Below are 7,500 nucleotides of genomic sequence, written 5' to 3' on the forward strand. Positions count from 1 at the left end.
GAGAAAAAAGGTGAAAAAATGGCAAAGTGTCAAGGGAGAAATTCAGAAACCCAGGCCGAGCTGCCTGGAGCCCGGGGGCGGCTGCAAAGTCTGTGGAGAGCCGCTGTGTCCCTGGATGAAATGAGAAAAAAGGTGAAAAAATGGCAAAGTGTCAAGGGAGCTAGGCAGAAACCCATGCCTAGGGTCCTGGAGCCCAGGGGCGGTTCTAAAGTCTGTGAGAGCCGCTGTGTCCCTGGATGAAATGAGAAAAAGGGTGAAAAAATGGCAAAGTGTCAAGGGAGAAATTCAGAAACTCAGGCCGAGCTGGCTGGAGCCCAGGGGCGGCTGCAAAGTCTGTGGAGAGCCGCTGTGTCCCTGGATGAAATGAGAAAAAAGGTGAAAAAATGGCAAAGTGTCAAGGGAGAAATTCAGAAACTCAGGCCGAGCTGCCTGGAGCCCAGGGGCCGCGGGAAAGTCTGTGGAGAGCCGCTGTGTCCCTGGATGAAATGAGAAAAAGGGTGAAAAAATGGCAAAGTGTCAAGGGAAAAATTCAGAAACCCGTGCCTAGGGTCCTGGAGCCCAGGGGCGGCTGTAAAGTCTGTGGAGAGCCGCTGTGTCCCTGGATGAAATGAGAAAAAGGGTGAAAAAATGGCAAAGTGTCAAGGGAGCTAGGCAGAAACCCATGCCTAGGGTCCTGGAGCCCAGGGGCGGCTGCAAAGTCTGTGGAGAGCCGCTGTGTCCCTGGATGAAATGAGAAAAAGGGTGAAAAAATGGCAAAGTGTCAAGGGAGCTAGGCAGAAACCCATGCCTAGGGTCCTGGAGCCCAGGGGCCGCGGGAAAGTCTGTGGAGAGCCGCTGTGTCCCTGGATGAAATGAGAAAAAGGGTGAAAAAATGGCAAAGTGTCAAGGGAGAAATTCAGAAACTCAGGCCGAGCTGGCTGGAGCCCAGGGGCGGCTGCAAAGTCTGTGGAGAGCCGCTGTGTCCCTGGATGAAATGAGAAAAAAGGTGAAAAAATGGCAAAGTGTCAAGGGAGAAATTCAGAAACCCAGGCCGAGCTGCCTGGAGCCCGGGGGCGGCTGCAAAGTCTGTGGAGAGCCGCTGTGTCCCTGGATGAAATGAGAAAAAAGGTGAAAAAATGGCAAAGTGTCAAGGGAGCTAGGCAGAAACCCATGCCTAGGGTCCTGGAGCCCAGGGGCGGTTCTAAAGTCTGTGAGAGCCGCTGTGTCCCTGGATGAAATGAGAAAAAGGGTGAAAAAATGGCAAAGTGTCAAGGGAGAAATTCAGAAACTCAGGCCGAGCTGGCTGGAGCCCAGGGGCGGCTGCAAAGTCTGTGGAGAGCCGCTGTGTCCCTGGATGAAATGAGAAAAAAGGTGAAAAAATGGCAAAGTGTCAAGGGAGAAATTCAGAAACTCAGGCCGAGCTGCCTGGAGCCCAGGGGCCGCGGGAAAGTCTGTGGAGAGCCGCTGTGTCCCTGGATGAAATGAGAAAAAGGGTGAAAAAATGGCAAAGTGTCAAGGGAAAAATTCAGAAACCCGTGCCTAGGGTCCTGGAGCCCAGGGGCGGCTGTAAAGTCTGTGGAGAGCCGCTGTGTCCCTGGATGAAATGAGAAAAAGGGTGAAAAAATGGCAAAGTGTCAAGGGAGCTAGGCAGAAACCCATGCCTAGGGTCCTGGAGCCCAGGGGCGGCTGCAAAGTCTGTGGAGAGCCGCTGTGTCCCTGGATGAAATGAGAAAAAGGGTGAAAAAATGGCAAAGTGTCAAGGGAGCTAGGCAGAAACCCATGCCTAGGGTCCTGGAGCCCAGGGGCCGCGGGAAAGTCTGTGGAGAGCCGCTGTGTCCCTGGATGAAATGAGAAAAAGGGTGAAAAAATGGCAAAGTGTCAAGGGAGAAATTCAGAAACTCAGGCCGAGCTGGCTGGAGCCCAGGGGCGGCTGCAAAGTCTGTGGAGAGCCGCTGTGTCCCTGGATGAAATGAGAAAAAAGGTGAAAAAATGGCAAAGTGTCAAGGGAGAAATTCAGAAACCCAGGCCGAGCTGCCTGGAGCCCGGGGGCGGCTGCAAAGTCTGTGGAGAGCCGCTGTGTCCCTGGATGAAATGAGAAAAAAGGTGAAAAAATGGCAAAGTGTCAAGGGAGCTAGGCAGAAACCCATGCCTAGGGTCCTGGAGCCCAGGGGCGGTTCTAAAGTCTGTGAGAGCCGCTGTGTCCCTGGATGAAATGAGAAAAAGGGTGAAAAAATGGCAAAGTGTCAAGGGAGAAATTCAGAAACTCAGGCCGAGCTGGCTGGAGCCCAGGGGCGGCTGCAAAGTCTGTGGAGAGCCGCTGTGTCCCTGGATGAAATGAGAAAAAAGGTGAAAAAATGGCAAAGTGTCAAGGGAGAAATTCAGAAACTCAGGCCGAGCTGCCTGGAGCCCAGGGGCCGCGGGAAAGTCTGTGGAGAGCCGCTGTGTCCCTGGATGAAATGAGAAAAAGGGTGAAAAAATGGCAAAGTGTCAAGGGAAAAATTCAGAAACCCGTGCCTAGGGTCCTGGAGCCCAGGGGCGGCTGTAAAGTCTGTGGAGAGCCGCTGTGTCCCTGGATGAAATGAGAAAAAGGGTGAAAAAATGGCAAAGTGTCAAGGGAGCTAGGCAGAAACCCATGCCTAGGGTCCTGGAGCCCAGGGGCGGCTGCAAAGTCTGTGGAGAGCCGCTGTGTCCCTGGATGAAATGAGAAAAAGGGTGAAAAAATGGCAAAGTGTCAAGGGAGCTAGGCAGAAACCCATGCCTAGGGTCCTGGAGCCCAGGGGCCGCGGGAAAGTCTGTGGAGAGCCGCTGTGTCCCTGGATGAAATGAGAAAAAGGGTGAAAAAATGGCAAAGTGTCAAGGGAGAAATTCAGAAACTCAGGCCGAGCTGGCTGGAGCCCAGGGGCGGCTGCAAAGTCTGTGGAGAGCCGCTGTGTCCCTGGATGAAATGAGAAAAAAGGTGAAAAAATGGCAAAGTGTCAAGGGAGAAATTCAGAAACCCAGGCCGAGCTGCCTGGAGCCCGGGGGCGGCTGCAAAGTCTGTGGAGAGCCGCTGTGTCCCTGGATGAAATGAGAAAAAAGGTGAAAAAATGGCAAAGTGTCAAGGGAGCTAGGCAGAAACCCATGCCTAGGGTCCTGGAGCCCAGGGGCGGTTCTAAAGTCTGTGAGAGCCGCTGTGTCCCTGGATGAAATGAGAAAAAGGGTGAAAAAATGGCAAAGTGTCAAGGGAGAAATTCAGAAACTCAGGCCGAGCTGGCTGGAGCCCAGGGGCGGCTGCAAAGTCTGTGGAGAGCCGCTGTGTCCCTGGATGAAATGAGAAAAAAGGTGAAAAAATGGCAAAGTGTCAAGGGAGAAATTCAGAAACTCAGGCCGAGCTGCCTGGAGCCCAGGGGCCGCGGGAAAGTCTGTGGAGAGCCGCTGTGTCCCTGGATGAAATGAGAAAAAGGGTGAAAAAATGGCAAAGTGTCAAGGGAAAAATTCAGAAACCCGTGCCTAGGGTCCTGGAGCCCAGGGGCGGCTGTAAAGTCTGTGGAGAGCCGCTGTGTCCCTGGATGAAATGAGAAAAAGGGTGAAAAAATGGCAAAGTGTCAAGGGAGCTAGGCAGAAACCCATGCCTAGGGTCCTGGAGCCCAGGGGCGGCTGCAAAGTCTGTGGAGAGCCGCTGTGTCCCTGGATGAAATGAGAAAAAGGGTGAAAAAATGGCAAAGTGTCAAGGGAGCTAGGCAGAAACCCATGCCTAGGGTCCTGGAGCCCAGGGGCCGCGGGAAAGTCTGTGGAGAGCCGCTGTGTCCCTGGATGAAATGAGAAAAAGGGTGAAAAAATGGCAAAGTGTCAAGGGAGAAATTCAGAAACTCAGGCCGAGCTGGCTGGAGCCCAGGGGCGGCTGCAAAGTCTGTGGAGAGCCGCTGTGTCCCTGGATGAAATGAGAAAAAAGGTGAAAAAATGGCAAAGTGTCAAGGGAGAAATTCAGAAACCCAGGCCGAGCTGCCTGGAGCCCGGGGGCGGCTGCAAAGTCTGTGGAGAGCCGCTGTGTCCCTGGATGAAATGAGAAAAAAGGTGAAAAAATGGCAAAGTGTCAAGGGAGCTAGGCAGAAACCCATGCCTAGGGTCCTGGAGCCCAGGGGCCGCGGGAAAGTCTGTGGAGAGCCGCTGTGTCCCTGGATGAAATGAGAAAAAGGGTGAAAAAATGGCAAAGTGTCAAGGGAGAAATTCAGAAACTCAGGCCGAGCTGGCTGGAGCCCAGGGGCGGCTGCAAAGTCTGTGGAGAGCCGCTGTGTCCCTGGATGAAATGAGAAAAAAGGTGAAAAAATGGCAAAGTGTCAAGGGAGAAATTCAGAAACCCAGGCCGAGCTGCCTGGAGCCCGGGGGCGGCTGCAAAGTCTGTGGAGAGCCGCTGTGTCCCTGGATGAAATGAGAAAAAAGGTGAAAAAATGGCAAAGTGTCAAGGGAGAAATTCAGAAACCCAGGCCGAGCTTCCTGGAGCCCGGGGGCGCCTGCAAAGTCTGTGGAGAGCCGCTGTGTCCCTGGATGAAATGAGAAAAAGGGTGGAAAAATGGCAAAGTGTCAAGGGAGCTAGGCAGAAACCCATGCCTAGGGTCCTGGAGCCCAGGGGCGGTTCTAAAGTCTGTGAGAGCCGCTGTGTCCCTGGATGAAATGAGAAAAAGGGTGAAAAAGTAACAAAGTGTCAAGGGAGAAATTCAGAAACCCAGGCCGAGCTGCCTGGAGCCTCAAAGCGGATAGAAATAGCGTGGAGAGCCGCTGTTAAGCCAGACGCCCTCTGGCGGACACAGGCAGGAGTTGCAGTAAATGCATTGAAGTCAATGGGCGAGAGTACCCAATGCGCCAAAAAAGTGCTGAAAATATGACAAAGTGTCAAATGAATGGGAGTCAATGGGCGAGAGTACCCAATGCGCCAAAAAAGTGCTGAAAATATGACAAAGTGTCAAATGAATGGGAGTCAATGGGCGAGAGTACCCAATGCACAAAAAAAGTGCTGAAAAAGTCCACACGAGCCTAGTCAGAAATGCAGGCCGAGGCGGCTAAAGCCCCAAAGCGGCTATAAAAAGCGTGGAGAGCCGCTGTCGCCCCGGAGGAACGGAGAAAAAGTGCTGAAAAAAGGCCTAAATCCTAACGGACCTAGGCGGAAGTGCAGGCGAGGCGGCAGGAGTCTGAAAACCGCTATAAAAAGCGTGGAGAGCCGCTGTCGCCCCGGAGAAACGGAGAAAAAGTGCTGAAAAAAGGCCTAAATCCTAACGGACCTAGGCGGAAGTGCAGGCGAGGCGGCAGGAGTCTGAAAACGGCTATAAAATGCGTGGAGAGCCGCTGTCGCCCCGGAGAAACGGAGAAAAAGTGCTGAAAAAAGGCCTAAATCCTAACGGACCGAGGCGGAAGTGCAGGCGAGGCGGCAGGAGTCTGAAAACGGCTATAAAATGCGTGGAGAGCCGCTGTCGCCCCGGAGGAACGGAGAAAAAGTGCTGAAAAAAGGCCTAAATCCTAACGGACCGAGGCGGAAGTGCAGGCGAGGCGGCAGGAGTCTGAAAACGGCTATAAAATGCGTGGAGAGCCGCTGTCGCCCCGGAGGAACGGAGAAAAAGTGCTGAAAAAAGGCCTAAATCCTAACGGACCGAGGCGGAAGTGCAGGCGAGGCGGCAGGAGTCTGAAAACGGCTATAAAATGCGTGGAGAGCCGCTGTCGCCCCGGAGGAACGGAGAAAAAGTGCTGAAAAAAGGCCTAAATCCTAACGGACCGAGGCGGAAGTGCAGGCGAGGCGGCAGGAGTCTGAAAACGGCTATAAAATGCGTGGAGAGCCGCTGTCGCCCCGGAGGAACGGAGAAAAAGTGCTGAAAAAAGGCCTAAATCCTAACGGACCGAGGCGGAAGTGCAGGCGAGGCGGCAGGAGTCTGAAAGCGGCTATAAAACGCGTGGAGAGCCGCTCGGATGATTTTTCAAAGTGTCAAATGAATGGGAGTGAATGGGGCAGAGTACCCAATGTGTAAAAAAAGTGCTGAAAAAACGACAAAGTCCACACGAGCCTAGTCAGAAATGCAGTCCGAGGCGGCTGGAGCCCCAAAGCGGCTATAAAACGCGTGGAGAGCCGCTCGGATGATTTTTCAAAGTGTCAAATGAATGGGAGTGAATGGGGCAGAGTACCCAATGTGTAAAAAAAGTGCTGAAAAAACGACAAAGTCCACACGAGCCTAGTCAGAAATGCAGTCCGAGGCGGCTGGAGCCCCAAAGCGGCTATAAAACGCGTGGAGAGCCGCTCGGATGATTTTTCAAAGTGTGAAATGAATGGGAGTGAATGGGGCGGAGTACCCAATGCGCGAAAAAAGTGCTGAAAAAACGACAAAGTCCACACGAGCCTAGTCAGAAATGCAGTCCGAGGCGGCTGGAGCCCCAAAGCGGCTATAAAACGCGTGGAGAGCCGCTCGGATGATTTTTCAAAGTGTGAAATGAATGGGAGTGAATGGGGCGGAGTACCCAATGCGCGAAAAAAGTGCTGAAAAAACGACAAAGTCCACACGAGCCTAGTCAGAAATGAAGGCCGAGGCGGCTGGAGCCCCAAAGCGGCTATAAAATGCGTGGAGAGCCGCTCGGATGATTTTTCTAAGTGTGAAATGAATGGGAGTGAATGGGGCGGAGTACCCAATGCGCGAAAAAAGTGCTGAAAAAACGACAAAGTGTCAAATGAATGGGAGTGAATGGGCGGAGTACCCAATGCGTGAAAAAAGGTCTGGAAAAACGACAAAGTGTCAAATGAATGGGAGTCAATGGGCGGAGTACCCAATGCGCGAAAAAAGTGCTGAAAAAATGACAAAGTGTCAAATGAATGGGAGTCAATGAGTGTTTTGGTCGACCAGGAAAAAACGCGTTTACGGGAGAGGGTAAATCAGCCGAGAGGGGGGGGGGGGGGTATACTTTACCCTCTCCCGTAAATGCCATTTTTCCTGGTTGACCAAAACACCTCCAGCACGATTTCGGAAACCCAGTTTTTAGAAACACTGACCTCCAGGGGAAGTACCGAGAAAAGCACACTTTTGAATCCGCTTTTGACGCACTGAAACACGGACGTGAGCTGGGGCTGTGCCGCTCTTGGAAAACCCCTGGAGGTTATTTTCTAAAACGGGTTTCCGCGTCCCCCTGGGCGCCCGTGTTGGGCCGCGCAAGGCGGTCCGGGCTGCCCACCCCATCTGAGTGCCCCGTTGGGCCGCGTGCATGGCAGGCATCCAAGGAAGGCTGATGAGCAGCGGTGATGATGATGATGAGACACCAGCTGCAATTTTGACAAAGTGTCACCTCTCAAGCATTTCCAAGCGTGACACAAACAAAAGGGAACGGGAACTTTGATATGAGTGACTTGTGCTTCTTTTTCTCTAAGTGTCACTCCACAGCTGGCACCCAGGCTGTGTGACGCAGGTGTCCGACGAGGAGCGCCCGCGATGGGCCGCGTCAGGCGGCCCGGGCCGCGCTATCACCTCCGGATGACAACATCCAAAGGAGCACGTTGGTGCTTGCTGGGAGTTT

This window comes from Dunckerocampus dactyliophorus, unplaced genomic scaffold (assembly GCF_027744805.1).
Source record: "Dunckerocampus dactyliophorus isolate RoL2022-P2 unplaced genomic scaffold, RoL_Ddac_1.1 HiC_scaffold_108, whole genome shotgun sequence".
Classification (NCBI taxonomy): Eukaryota; Metazoa; Chordata; class Actinopteri; order Syngnathiformes; family Syngnathidae; genus Dunckerocampus; species Dunckerocampus dactyliophorus.